The following is a 16,116-nucleotide window of genomic DNA, read 5'->3' as shown; positions in this document are numbered from 1 at the left end:
TTGTGAATAGAAAGCTTTGGAGACAAAGTCCAAAAAAGCGCTTCCAATCTGCTTTGGAAATGACACCTCCAGTGTCTGGCCCGGAGGGTATACAGGGATACACCAATGCCCAGATTGTGTAGTTCAGGCTGCTGCTGTAGCACCCCCTTCCTGAAGTTCACTGGGGCCCATGAGAACTCAGCAGCCGCGAGCTTCTCCTGATACTAGCCTTTTCCATATTTGCAGTGGAGCCCGTCTGGCATGACATTTCTTCATAAACAGCTTCACCAGTGGCCCAGAAGGCAAGTCTCTGGGGAGCTCTGAAGTGTGGATTTAAAGCAAGTTTTTCAAGAGCAACAGCACAGCGACTTCTAAACATTCAGTGAGGCTGAGGGGTAAGGGGAATATTCATTGGCTACTCCAACTTCCCCCTGGAAACAATGGCAATTCCTTATATGTGCTCATCACATATTATTTAGACTTCTCCTTACATTCTACTAGACAATATTTCCTTGCTCAAATGCTGTTATAATTAATCATTCTTTATATTAACTTTCCCTATTCACATTACTATATGTTTTCTCTGTCTTGATGGACCCTGAATCACCACTGTTACCTCAGGATACAGAAAGGCCTCTAGGCCAGATGGGGGTGTTTCTAGATTATGAATGTGGCATGATTAATGTGGCCAACAATTTTCTCATTTGTAACCTGTCAGGTTCTTTCCCTTACCCTCTTATACCTTTCCTTTGCTTTGGACTCACAGAATCAGGGATAAGTCAGTAACTTGACTAAAGGTTTCAGAAACACCAGCTTCTGAGAATGCTAACCTACTGACTACTTGATTTTCTTTATCTATTTCTATGAAACATTTTCTATACCATTTTTAAAAGTGTAGAAGTATACATTTGTTTGATTTTCTTTGAATAAAAATACTCTCTCTTAGAATACTGTGCATGTCTTTTCTTTTATGCAGTGTCTTTTCTTTTCCCTTGATCTCTAAGCCAGCCCAGGTAAATAAATACCTGAGTGTGTTTATGCAAACTGATGGGCTAATGCAAGAGCACAGGTTTCTTCCCCCAACCTGTTATTTTCTTTTCTCTGTTCCATACCTGCTAAGTCCCATTTCATCAAGTGTAAGTTTCAACATTTCTTTAGGGAATTCTTTCTTTAGCTCCTGGACTAGATTAGGTTATTTGTTGTATAGACTCAGAAAATCTTATACTTTTCTTTGTAAAACTCACAATGTAATATTGGGCTTCTTTTCTGGTTTTCAAATTACATGAAAAGAATTGTGTTTGTACCACACACAGGTATATTCCAATAAAGTACACAATGCTTAAGATATAACTGATATTCAATAATTGTTTGTTTGAATAAAAAAATAAATGCACAAAATAATTGATAAAAACACATGAAACTACTGTTTAAAAGGCTACCAAATTTATTCTTGTATTTCTGTTGATTTTGGCTACTGAATGCAACTAAAATCAATAGGGATATTGAGAAATATTATTTAATAAAGTTGTAAATTGGACTGCTTATCAAATCGATAGGCTCAGCAAATTTTCTTTAGCTCAGGCAAACTATTGATGGACACAGATCTTAACAGAATGGAAATGATACAGATAAAAAGACTGAAAATCTGTAAGGTTTTAGTAATTTCACTGATGGCATCCTACAGACACAGTTACCTGGAAACATGTCATTATCAGAATAGAAAGTAAGACTCACTTTTTGCTTCAGAAAATACAGAATACTCAGAAGCCTCACTACATTTTAATACAATTCCAAATTTATTTAGTTCTTTGAAATTTTAAAAATACACGTGCATTAAAATATCTTTATTAGCAGAAATACCTATATTTTTTATCATATTAATTGTATATGAAGCCTTTCCTTAAGTATCAATTGAGAATTGGTTCCAGAACTCCCCACAGATACCAAAATTCTTGGATGCTAATAAGCCTCAAATGTCCTTACATAAAATGGCCAAGTATTTGTATGTAGCCTAAGCACATCCTCCAATGTACTTTAATTATCTCTAGATTACTTAAAATACTTAATGCAGTGTAAATGGTATGTAAATAGTTGTTACACTGTATTATTTAGGGAATAATGACAAGCAAAAAAAAAAAAATCTGCACATGTTGAGTACCAATGAAACCATCCGATATTTTTTTTCCTGAATATTTTTCATCCGTGGTGAGTTGAATCCATGGGTGCAGAACCCTATCACATGGAGGTCCAACTGTATATCAAATATCATATTTCATGGTGTATTTTCTAGCATTTAATTTAATTACTGGCAATATGGCACATAAAAAATACATCCAAAGTTTTTGACATGTAGTTTTTGAATTTATTTAAAGCAATCCAGTAATGCCTCCTTTAGTGAGGATTGCTGAAAGCAAAGTCTAAAAAAGGCTGACGCCATCTATAAGCAGTAGGTCTAATCCAAAAGTGTAATGACAGATGGGTTGCATAATGGGTTATTTCAATGATAGGATTAATGCAAACATACAATTCTGTAGTCATTTATATTTTAATAGTATTACACTCTTTTAACCATCTTCATCTTGTATAGAATCTCATTGTATATTAGAGTACTACTGTTAGAGCAATAAGGAAGAGTGGATAAATAAGGCCAGTTTTTTGTTATTGTTTTGTTTTGTTCTATTTTTGAGAAAGGCTCTCACTCTTTCTCCCAGGTTGGAGTGCAATGGTGAGATCACAGCTCACTGGAGCCTCAACCTCCCCAGATCAAGCAATCCTCCAACCTCAGCCTCCCAAATAGCTGGCTACAGGCTGCACCATCATGCCTGAGTAATTTTTTTTTTTTTTTTTTTTTTTTTTGAGAGACAGAGTCTCAATCTGTTGCCCAGTATTGTCTCAAACTCCTGGGCTCAAAAGATCCTCTTACCTTAACCTCAAAAATTGCTAGGACTATAGGCACAAGCCACCATGCCAGGCTTAAATACAGCCAATTAAACTGAAGTTTAAATTATTTGTGTTTCATTCTCTTTCATTATAAGAATAATCTGTGTCTTAAAATGTGTTCTTGAATATGAAATACTTTATGATTGCACCTTCATAAGAATAGTTCTTAATGTTTAAGAATAATTCATGAAAATATGAAAATTCATTCATAAAAAATGACTAGAATTAATAGAAGGAATACTAGATACAGGCAGTGGATAATCAAATTTTAAGTGCATTATCTTATTCTGTCCTCACAATTATGAGAGAAAGTGATCCTCCCACCTCAGCCTTTCAAAGTACTGGAAATATAGGCATGAGAGACCATGCCTGGCCTAAATATTGCCAATAATTTAAACTTCAGGTTAATTGGCTGTTCTTATAAGCTTGTGAGAGAAATATATTTCTCTTATAATTGTGAAGACTGGATGAGATAATGCACATACAACCTCCACTGATAGGGTAGAATCTCCACCCCGGAACAGCAGGTCTAGGGTTGCTATGCCCAAGTTTCCCACTGGTTGTATCTTCCATCCCTCAAAGGATAAGACAAAACACTGGGGGACACCATCCCCCTACCTACCCCAGCACAGACTTGTTCAGTGTGTGTGAGTGCTAGAGAAGCCACTGTCAACTCCTTTGCAGTGATGCAGAGATTCATCTAGGAGGACTGACAGGCCAGAAAATCTGAGAGCTTTGCTCAGTGCCTCACAGTAATGATTGATTTTGAATTGGTCATGAAAAGGTACATTCCCAAGCGCATTGTCAAAAACAATGGAGACCTTGGTTAGGAACATTAAAGAGAAGCTTGGAATCTGTAGCATGCTTTGTAGCAACAAATAAACTTCTGACAGCCAGTCAGAAGTTTACCAGAGAAAACCAGGCAAAGAGAAAGCCAAGAAAAGATGTCTTAGGGTCCCTAATTTCTGGAGCTCCGGATCTGTTAGACTGCACCTACTCTAGAGCAATCAAGGTGGAAATAGTCAAATTTGTAAGCATTCCCCAAGCTAACCACTGATTCATCAATAAAGAGCCTTTAGCCCTACTGACTGAAGAGCTAAAGCACAAATTCTAAGTGAACACTGGGTGAACAATAAATTCTTCTATTCCAGGGAGTGATTCCTAGAAGCTAGACTTAAAAATAAATTCACAATCATCTCTTGTGATCTGGAAACCTGACCAAGGACTGCCTTAGCAGTAACCAGAGAGAGGACCTCTGAGCTGTTAGTCCACTGAATGTGGGATGTAACTGTAAACTTCCTGACCAGTGAAAGCTGTCTCCAAGCCACACATACATTCAATGATAAAGGATAAAATCTAACTGGGAGGGTTAGTCCCAACTTTTGAAATACAGAGTTAGGTAGAAATAGAGATAAGTAAATATGGATATTCCTGACTTTAATGTTTAACTGAATTTATGGCAAATATTTATCATCAAGAATATGTTCACCTCAGAAGCCAAAAGTGTACCTACTCTCAAATGAAATTTGCATATATATATGTGTATATATATATATTTCAAAGTAGTCATTTATATATTTTTTCAATTTGTAAGCTAATTTTCCAAGCACTGTTCTTTTATCTGTGAAGTATGTGTGTGTGTGTGTGTGTGTATGTGTGTATATACATATATATTCTAGTGAAGTATAAACCAAAGTGCTTTCCACATGAGTGACTTGCAGATAATTTTATACAATATATATTTTTAAATTTCAAGTTTTATTTTAGATGCAGGGGGTACATGTGCATATTTGTTACATGGGAGTATTGCATGATGCTGACGTTTGAATACAGATCCTGTCACCCTGGTAGTCAGCATAGTACTAAATAGGTAGTTTTAAAAAATGTATTATTATTATTTATTACTGTGGAGAAGAGCCTTCTAAAGGCAGCTGCAAATGTCCTTGTCATGCAGAGGCAGCAGTGGTCAGGAGCTCTGCTGACCAATGCTTCAGGTGCCATTTTACAAGCATGACATTCTGAAAAAAATGGCAGGAAACTTCAGAAAAAAAAAAAAAGAAAACTCTTTTCTTCCAAAGTAGGTATATTCTGACACTCACATCTTCAGGCTGTTGCCCCTGTTGGAAGTGAGAGGATGGCTGGTTTCTGGCAGTGTGACACCATGTGCACGCTCCTAGGCTCATGGAGCAGACTGAAGAACTCCCTCCAAGACAAGCTTCCCACAGCCCTCCCCTTTTTTTCTTCAGAAAATGTGTATCTTTCTTTTCAAGACACCACTTAAAGTCTATTTTGTTCCTACTCCTAGAAACAGTCAAAAAGAGCCCCATACTGGTCATTTTATAAATTAATGTAATTTTAAAGCAGTGGGACATGAAGGCATTATTTGTCTCTCTGGCCTTTGTTCCTCTTCTGCATACTGCAATCATTCAATGACACCTTACACCTTACCATGTCCATGACACCGCTTATGACTAGTGCCTAGAAGACTGAACATCACTTGTGCCCACGTGCAGATAGAGAGAAAGCCGTCCGGTCACATTACCACTTTTGTGGAAGGCATTCTTATAAAATTCATCAGCCAGGTCTGCTATTATAAACACTGGGTCAAAACTGTGGTTGACTTCAAAGTGTTCTCAGAAAGTCTGATAATACACTATTAAAAGACAATTTTCCATCTGAAAACCTGAGTGGTGGCAACCTTCAATTGGCCTCTGCATTTCCTCTGAGCTGAAGCAGCCAAGAGATGGGATCCTTTGCAAAAGGAGTTCTAACTGCCACTACGGTTGTTAGAAAACATGAAATAATCCCTCTGCTCTCCAGGTTACTGAAAGCTATGCAAAACAAGGTTGTTTCTTACTGACAGGGAAGAAAAAAATGGGTAAGAAAACTTTTAAGGCATAAATAATATAAAAGGCCACACATTTTAAGATACATTCATACGACATTATACTATAAATAAATAATGATTTTCTCTGATTTGAATTAAAGTCCTTCACACAGTTCATTCACAGGCCTGTTTTGTGCAGTTAGTTACAGGATTGAAGTCAGAACATTACTGGTTGTTTGCACAGCCTCTGGTTTCCTGGGGCTGCTGGAGGACCCCTGAGTGACTGCCCAAAGGAACACCAGGAGGAGGCCATGTTGTCTTTTCAGCACAGTCCTCTGAGATAGGTGGCAAAATAAGAGGATTCCAATGTAAAGTGTTACTGTTCATTTCTGAAGAGACACAACTGTCTCCTCTGATGAACTCTTCTGGATCTTCTATGTGATTAGAGCTGACATTGTTTCTATTATCCTGGCAGCAAGTATGCTGAGTAGAGATTGGTTCCACATTGTTCTTGATGCTCTCCTGAGGTAACTGGCCACAATCAGGGACACAGAAGCCAGGCACATGGGGATCTTCATTTGACTGAGGGGCCTGATTCCCACACCATACTGAGGACAAGGTGCCACCCTAGAGACCACAGGAAGAGGGATACTGCTGAAATTGCTATTAGTTTTGGTGAAACAGCTATTGTTGTTTCAACAATTTTGACAGTTAACACATTCCAGAGGGTCAATCTGAGGTACCACTATGTACATTTCACCACCGTTCACTAGATAATGAGGCTGTTAAAAATCCACGTGTCCTGATTAGAGAGTTGGTGTGCCCAGAGTAAAGTCCTCCATTTAAGCTCCCATTCACAATTACATTGATTCCATTGAGGACCTTATGGTGAAGGTGGGAACAGCCACTGCTGACTGTCATGGCTCAGGAAGCCTCCATGAACATTTCCATTTATCTCATTTGCTCCTGAGACAGTGGTGTATTCCACCATCTGCCCATTAATATCTTATCCCTGGTAGAGATATGCCAGTGGGTCATATTTCTGTATGGTATTCTACTGGTGATTCTTCCACAGGCACATTGCAATAAAAAGCCACAAAAATAAGGACCATGACACCCAGCATATGGTCAAGGATCAGATATAACATGTCACTGCTTCTGGCAGGGCTGGTTGCAGGCCTCACGTTTCCTTCATTTCTGAGGAATTCAGAGGGATACTCAAGCCTTTCGGATACTCAGAAACCCCAGGAACACGTTTTACTGTAGTCTTGCGGATCGTCACATTGCTAAACTCACTCTTCTTCACTGAAGCACTGCATTTTAATGCCATAGGAAGTTTCTGACAGCAGATGGCCAATCATGTGCCACTCCTTTGAGTCTCCTACTACATCCCTCTTGTAATCACTGTCATTGTCACTATCTGATGGTCGGCAATAGATACAAAAGAATGGAAGTGTTATTGTTACTTCATGGAATGTATGTCCACTTTAGCACCATCTGGGTAACACTGACAGCCTCTGTGTATGCAATGTGAGTTCCATTACTGGATGGTTGAAAAAATGACTGGGGAACCCAGCCACCTGATAAGGACAAGACTCTGGACTCCTAAAACTCCCTTCCTAATGATGGATAGCAATGACTTTCAATTTGTATGTTGAACCCGTTTCTAAACTATGAACTTCCATGGATATTTTGGAAGCAAGGATATCTTCAGTTGCCACTAGTCAATCACTGGTCCTCATCCTTTTATATTTAACTTTGAAGGCAGTGATTGGAGAAACCCAATTTTCCAGAAGAATTCAAGTGACATAGACCAATGTCTCTGATGCATTGGAGATAGCAAGGCCATCTGGTGCCTCTGGAACTTCGCTGTGCCTTCAAGAATCTGTAAGTACCACTCCAAAATTGTTTGCAGCTTCTGAAACAACAGGATACTTAGGGATGCCCATGGGTGGAGAGAATGCCTGGATGTTTTTTGTCAATGCTCTTTTTTCTTTGCTGGTTCAGAAGGTAAGCATGACAGTTTGTCCTTCACCTGCTCCACTTCTTGCTACCAGCAAGACTTTGTAAAGACTAGATGGCCCTAGTTCAGCTAAATGGAGCTCATTTTCACTCCCTGGGACTTGAACTGTATGTTAAATTCCTACTAAACCAACCCCATTGTTCAGCTTTTGATATGTCATAAAATACCCATTAATGGATAGCCCACCATTCCCACCTGCCCTCCACATCAGCTTGTACGTATCTGGTGTGTGGGTCTGTCAGGGGATCAGTATGATGTGGGCAACAGGAACAGCGATGCCATTAACATTTTTCTCTGATGCTGATTCCACTGCACTGGGATGTACCTTAACTGGACATGAGCTCAATCCAGTTTCTGAACCATCCCTTTTATTTCTTTTATCATTCTGAGTAGCAGCAGAAAGTATGACTGTTTCCACTTCTGTATTTGTTTCAAAAGGAACAACCATGAGAGATGCTTCTCCCTGTGTGGTACTGTGTCCATCTGGAGCTTCCCATATGTGTTTCCCCACATGTTTCTGAGTCACATCCAAAATATGGAGAGAGTTTGAGTCAACTTGGGACATGAGGAAGTAGCCAGGCTTCAGGTCCAAGATTGCAGACCTTGATAAGTGTGACTTTTGGGACTTAGGTCTAAGGACTTAAGCAAAATGGCTGGCTATTAACCCATAGCTGTCATAACCAAGGAATGACCGAAACTGGCAGCCCAGTGGCATGGCAGGACAGAATGACAAAGTCTCCACCTATCACCTTTGCACTTGCTGGTGCCATGATTATAACTGGTTTGAATCCATTGTCTTTTTCAATTTCAAGTCTTCCAGTAGACTGCATAAATCCAATCCTATTATCTGCTAAACACTGATACAGCCCAGTATCTTCCATAATAACCCCACTGACTTTCAGTCAATTTCTTGCAATTAGATGTCATGGGGAAGGATGAATAGGCTGTGCAATATAAAACCAGGTACGGTTGGCAGGTGGGTTTCCATGAATATGACTGGTAACATGTACTGTGGCACCAGAGACACTATCTGATCCTGTAGTCCTTTAGAAATGGGAGCATATTCAAGCACATTAACCATGTATGTTACATATTTCACATCTCCAGTCTTGTTTCCCACTATGCAGGAATAGTTTCCAGAGTCCACTGGGTCAGTGCTATCTGTGGCAACATAAGAATACAACCTTCTCCAGTTGCTTCCTGGGGCAATATCCTGCTTGTCCTTTAGTCAACACACTTGAGGAGCTGAGACCCCACTAACCACACACTCCAAGGTTAGAAGAATACGTGAAAAAACAACTAATACCTGTGAACAAGCAGGATGAAGAATGCCAAAATCATCTGAAGAAAGGTGACTCACAAGGAGCTTTTGGCCAATGGGTTCAACTTTTAATTCATGTGTGACAGGATTATAAGCCGCATATTTGTATGATTTCTTGTCCTCTAAGGATACATTCAAAATTTGAAGATGTCTCGATAGAAGGATTAAGTAATTCTTTGTGGAATGCTTCAGCCACTTTCCCTGGATTTTAGAGCACACCTCAGCTTTGGGGTTACTCTCTGGTTCACTGCAGCCAATGAAAACAGCACTTTTTTCTTCTGCTGTAATAACATGTTTTGTGGGTGAACCAAAATCACCAAGAACTGCTGTGGATACTGTTACAGGGCCACTTACAACAACATTGACCTATCGTTGAAAATGCATTGGTAGTAACCCAAAAGGGAGGAGTTAAGAGAAAAAAATTGTCAAAGTCCCCTGATGAATCTTAATATATTCCATGTTTCTCTTCTATGTTTTACATTATGCGACCTTGAGATATGAATGGTCACAGGTTTAGCAGAATAATAGAGTTCTATAGGTCCACTAAGTTTCTGGATGGCAGAGAGTGGCTCAGAAATGAAATAAGGTGCCAGGTCTGAACTAACAGAAGAGCAGAGAATCATAAGAGTAACATACAGTGTCCATAAAAGGCCAAGATCTGGATGCAAGCACCAGATTACAGAAGCAGGCAGGGCAGACTTCCAGAGTAAAACCCAGGCCTTGGTTCATTTTCCAAAACACTGCAGTCCGGGTAATCAAACACGTTCTTTAACCTTGACTCCTTCCTGTTTACTAAAGACTTTGATAAGGGACAGTCTTCATGTTGTCCACAGGGTGTCTCCCAATATGAGAGTAACAGCTGGCTTACATCTTCAGTGATTCAAGTCTGCAACGTGTATACGCTTGTACTTGGGAGGGAAAGCAGAGAAGCCACTTTCTGTACCTAGCCTGGAGTTCACTTCAGTGCTGTAAGCATCGTTGCAGTCCTGCCTGTAACAAAGTCCGGTCTAGCTATCTGCCTTTGAGTCGAGCTTTTCTCTTACAAGATAAGCTGTTAAGTCATGCCTTGATTTCAGGTCTCTCCACGGGGCGAGCTAAGCAACTAGAGCTCCTGCGTGGCAGCCAGCTGGGAAAGCCATCCCTATGTCACGCCCTCCCGCGGGCGGCAGCCGCTGTGGTGGCCGCTGAGATCTGAAAGGGGCGCCTCCAGGCCCAGCACAGGGCAGAGGAGGGTGTGGTGCTTCGCACACCAGGGCAGAAGCGCTGGGTAGCGCAGGCAGGTGCGGGGTCCCAGGTCTCCTGGAACCGAGAGGCCTGAGCCAGGCACTCTGGCTCAGGGGAGGGTAAATGGCGGTGCGGAGCGACAGGACGCGCCCCTGCGGCTGTGCTTCTCTGGGCAGAGGCTTGAGTGCAGGTAACTCGGTGGGCACAAGGCCTACCAGGAGCAGAAGAGGAGTAGAAGGAGCGATCCAGAGAGAGACAGGCGAGACAGGCTGTAGAGACCGCCCCGAGCAGGTAGTTTTTTAACCCATCCCTCTCCCTCCACCCTCAAGTAGTCCAGAGTCTATGTTTCCCATACTGATGCCTATGTGTGTTCAGTGCTTAGCTCCCGCATGTAAGTAAGAATACATAGCATTTGGTTTTCTGATGCTGCATTAATTGGCTTAGGATTACAGCCTCCAGCTCCATCCACATTTCTGTAAAGGACATGATTTCATTCTTTTTTATGGCTGTGTAGTATTCCATGGTGTATATGTACCACATTTTATTTATACAGTGTGCCATTGACGGACACCTGGGTTGATTTTGTCTTTATTATTGTGAATAGTGCTGCCATGAACATAGGAGTGCATGTGTCGCTTTAGTAGAATGATTTATTTTCTTTTGAGCATATACTAAGTAATGGGATAATTGTATCAAATGGTAGTTCTGTGTTAAGTTCTTTGAGAAATCTCCAGACTGCTTTCCATTGTGGGTGGACTAATTTACATTTCCACCTGCAGTGTATAATAATCTTATGCTATCTTTAGTTTACAAAATTTCTACTAGACTCAGCTCAGGGCTGCAGCCCTGACTGCAGCAGGTGCTGGGGCTTCCCTAAGTAGATACTGTGCACAGATAAAGAGAGAGCTCAGATCCCAGGGCTGGGAGAAGAGAAGCAGAGGAAGGAGTTAAGGAGAGGGCCACATTTGGATGCCCTGAGGAGGGCTGATAGACAGATTTAAGGAAGGTGGCACTGTGCTAGTCACTGGTGACATCCTCCTAGTTCCAAAGTCTTCTGGAAAGCATGAAGCCTCACAATTCCCAAACAGGCTGTCGTCCTGGAGGGCACAAGGCTACTATTCTTCCCAGCTTGACTCTCTTTTCTCCCAATAAACATGGGACTCTGAAGCCAGGAGTCAGAAAGAAATATCTTCTACCAATGCAAACTTTAAACCTTCAATTTGTGATTAAATCACACACACATGTGCAGGCACACACACGAGTCTTTCTGTGTAATAAATTGTCCTTAGTTAACACTAGGCAGATCTGTGATCGGTGATCATCTCTACCCTCCTGGGTAACAAGAATAGTGAATTGATTGGTAAAATTTTTACTCCTGGAAACTAGTGTAAAAACTGGTTCCTAATAAATTTTGCAGTATGAAAATATACTATCACGAAGCAGACCCATGGTTAACAACTTTGTAGAACCAATATATATCCCCTCGATAAAATACTTGATTGCTAATGTGTTGGCTGCTGGATTTCTCACAACAGAGAAACATTTTCAGAGTTCTTCTTCCCTGCTAAGAAAACATTTCTCTTTTGTCTCCTGGCCTCTATATGTCTGAGGATCCCTTTGCTATGTCATCTGGTAACTTTTGTTTTATGTTTCCCTTTTATAGTTTTGGACCAGCCCATGTCATATTTTTCTCCCATTTCTCCCTATAAAGCTATGAATTTTGTACATAAAAAAAAAGAAAATGGCAAGAGAGGAAGAGGATATCAGTGAAGAGGATGTCATGCTGGACACTGTGTTGTTCTTGGCACACACTGCACACAATCCTCACTGCAATCTGCAGGGTGGGTTTTATTCTCACATTTTTCTTTGATCTATCTAATAATGGGAGGGGAGAGTAACACTATCAGCGTCCCTCCTCCAGTAAAATGCAGATTTTTTTTTTTTTGAGACAGGGTCTTGCTCTGTTGCCCAGGCTGGAGTGTAGTGGTGCAACCATAGTTCATTGTAACCTCTAACTTCTGAGCTCAAGAGATCCTCCAACATCTGCCTCCCAAAGCACTAAAATTATTTGCTCAGCTATTGCTGGATCTGAGGACCAATTCTACCCTTATATATGCAATTTTTTTCCATAGCTTTACTTATACATTTAGTTAAACATTTTCCAAATTAAAACATCTTAAAGCTAAATAAAGTCCTATTTAATTTTCTACTATTTTATGTTACATTTTAACTGTAAATCAATATGAGTTGCAGTTTAAAACATAACGTAAAATAATAGAAAATTAAATTAAACTGCAACTCAATATGATTTGCAGTTAAAATGTAACATAAAATAATAGAAAATTAAATACACTTATCTAAATAAACATTAAACAGAAACAATAAAATATCCTTAAAAGAACAGAATTCCTATAATTTTCTTTCTTAATTTTCAAACAACAACAGAATAAAACAGATCAACTTCACAATTTAACTGAAAACTGATTTACAAATTATCTGAAAACACTAAGCAAAGCCACTAAAACTTTTTCTAGCCACAGTTATGACAGCCAGCCTTGAACAACTTTAGAGTAACCAACATGTGTTTTGTCTATTCTCAGGTTACAGCAGCAGGACTCTCAGCTGCTAACCAGTGGGACACGACAATGCCAAGAAGTCTGGGCCACAAATCAGGCCATTGCCCTGAAAATTTGCTGTAGCTGCTTTGGAGCTAGAAGCCAAGGTTCCCAACACTACCCATGGGCAGAGGGCTTAGGTACCTGGTCAGTTACCTCTCTAACCCCTCACTCCTGCATCAAGCAAGGAAATAACCAGGAATCTTAGTCACAGGAGGGCTGCTGTGTATAGATGTCTGTTTGTGGCAGGGGTTCAGGGTGTTCATGCTGCAGAAGACAAGCTGGAATCGCCCTCCACTCCCATATCTACCCAACCAAGGGCTCTGGTTCCTTTCATAAACCTGCCTCTAGTCTTCACCACCTTTCCCTTTTCCTATCCCCTTTCTAATTGCTAGTGAGACTGTGCTGAATCTGCCTGTCTGACCCCTGGACATTACATCCCCATTCTTCAGGCCTCTATTCACCACCAAAATAACATGGTACTGGTATAAAAATAGGCATACAGACCAATGGAACAGAATAGAGAACCCAGAAATGAACCCAAATATTTACAGCCAACTGACCTTTGACAAAGCAAACAAAATTATAAAGTGGGGAAAGGACACCCTATTCAACAAATAGTCCTGGGGTAATTGGCAAGCCACATGTAGGAGAATGAAACTGGATCCTCAACTTATACAAAAATCAACTCAAGATGAATCAAAGACTTACATCTAAGACTTGGAACTACACAAATTCTAGAATATAACATTGGAAAAACCTTTCTAGACGTTGGCTTAGGCAAGGATTTCATGACCAAGAACCCAAAAGCAAATGCAATAAAAACAAAGATAAATAGCTGGGACTTAACTAAAGAGCTTTTGCATGGCAAAAAGAATGGTCAGCAGAGTAAACAGACAACCCACACAGTGGGGGAAAATCTTCACAATCTATACATCTGTAAAAGGACTAATATCCAGAATCTACAATGAACTCAAACAAATTAGCAAGAAAGAAAAAAAACAATCTTAACAAAAAGTGGGCTAAAGACATGAATAGACAATTTTCAAAAGAAGATAAACAAATGGCAAACAAACATAAGCAAAAATGCTCAACATCACTAATAAGGAAAATGAAAATCAAAACCACAATGTGATACCACCTTACTCCTGCAAAAATGGCCATAATCAAAAAATTTAAAAAAAAAGATGTTGGCGTGGATGCAGTAAAGAGGGACACTTCTACACTGCTGGTGGGAATGTAAACTAGTACAACTACTATAGAAAACAGTGTGGAGATTCCTTAAATAACTAAAATAGAACTACCATTTGATCAAGCAATCCCTCCACTTGGTATCTACTCAGAGGAAAATAAGTTAATATAGGAAAAAGATATTTGCACATGCATGTTTATAGCAACACAATTTGCAACAGCAAAAATGTGGAACCAACCCAAATGTCCATCAGTCAACAAGTTGATAAAGATATTGTGACATAGATATATAGATAGATAGATAGATAGATAGATAGATAGATAGATAGATAGATAGACAGACAGAGGAAGGAGTTCTCAGCCATAAAAAGGAATGAATTTGGCATTTGTAGTGACCTGGATGAGATTGGAGACTGTTATTCTAAGTAAAGTAACTGAGGAATATAAAAACAAACATTGTATGTTCTAACTCATAAGTGGAAGCTAAGTTATGAGGATGCAAAGGCATGAGAATGACACAGTGCACTTTGGGGACTCAGGGGGAAAGGATGGGAAGAGGGTGAAGAATTAAAGAACTGCAAATTGGATGCAATGTATACTGCTCGGGTGATGGGTGCACCAAAATCTCACAACTCATGTGACCAAACACCACCTGTTCCCCAATAGCCTATGGAAATAAAAACATATTAAAACAAACAAACAAACAAAAAAAACTGTTCTCAAATTTTTCTCAGTCTGTAAAGAGGCAGATCCCCAGCAGGTGGTTTCATTGTGGTTCTTCCTGTTGGGGGCTGCAGGTAACTTGGAACCACTCAATTTACTTAAATCTGAGCTATGTCCACTCACTATATTCTTCATTTGGTGCATAGATCACAGACCGCTTAAGACAGAGAAGGACCTTCTTACTCTGGATTAGCATAGTCCTGAGGTACCTGTCAAAATCTGATATCCCGAATTCCTTTAACTGAGCAATATCATACCTACTAATCTTTCAGAGATAATTTCTTACAGACAAGGGCGTATACAAAAGAATGTATTTTGTAGCATTATTTTCAATAGCTAAATAAATAGGGTACAAACTGAATATTTTATGACATGAGTAATAATAAAAATACTATATACTATTCAACACCATTATATAAGTGAAGATATTAGCAAATATTGATGTAGCCTATTTTATCTTGTGTGTTTTTAATGAAATGATTTATTAACATTTTAGATCCAATGCATGCACCTGGCCACAACCACCACTATAGAACAATTCATACTACTGAAGAATATAAAATTACATATAAAAATGTACTGATATTAGGCACACAGTGAATAATCTAAGCAATCAAATTTTTAATTTATTAGCATTAAAATAAAACTATTAATTAAAATGTACATTGATTGAATTATGAATGACATTTTCAGGGCATTCTTTCCTTATGGGATGCTGCATAGTAAATCTAGAATAAAACCATATTTATATTTTTAAATACTTTTTAAATCAAAAGGCCTTATGGTGTTTTTGTAATATGTCAATCTGGCTAAATTACAAGAATGTAAGAGAGGGAAGCAGCCATTTTGTAGCCTAGACACATTTCTCCCAGTTATTTAAGCAAATACTAACCTAGGTTGCTACTGTGAAGAGATTTTGTAGATGCAATTAAAGTTCCTAATCTCGATTCTAATCTACGGAGATTATCTACTTGGATCTAATTTAATGGCCGGCTGTTAAAGGAAGTTTTAGGCATTCCTTGAATAAAACTGCAAACAGAAAAAGTTCTACATTGCTCCTGACTGCGTGTGAACAATATCTTTGTCCCGTGCCAGTTACATTTCTGCTTGCTCCAGTTTTTTTGTTTGTTTGCTGCTTTTCCCAGAATGACTGCCTTACTGATCTCCAACTTGCGTAGTCAGTCTCCATAGTAATATGTCATTATTTTCTTTATTCTCCCTCCCTCCCTCCTACTGGTTCTGGTTCTCCAGTTGAACTCTGACTGTTACACGA

General features: G+C 39.5%; 1 pseudogene; it reads right to left on the bottom strand.

Annotated features, from left to right (window-relative positions):
• Positions 1-5,971: 5,971 nt before the first annotated feature.
• LOC112605940 lies at positions 5,972-15,039 on the bottom strand (annotated as a pseudogene).
• Positions 15,040-16,116: the final 1,077 nt, after the last annotated feature.

This window comes from Theropithecus gelada, chromosome 14 (genome assembly GCF_003255815.1).
Source record: "Theropithecus gelada isolate Dixy chromosome 14, Tgel_1.0, whole genome shotgun sequence".
In the NCBI taxonomy this organism is placed as follows: Eukaryota; Metazoa; Chordata; class Mammalia; order Primates; family Cercopithecidae; genus Theropithecus; species Theropithecus gelada.
This window is presented reverse-complemented; position numbering and strand designations above follow the sequence as displayed.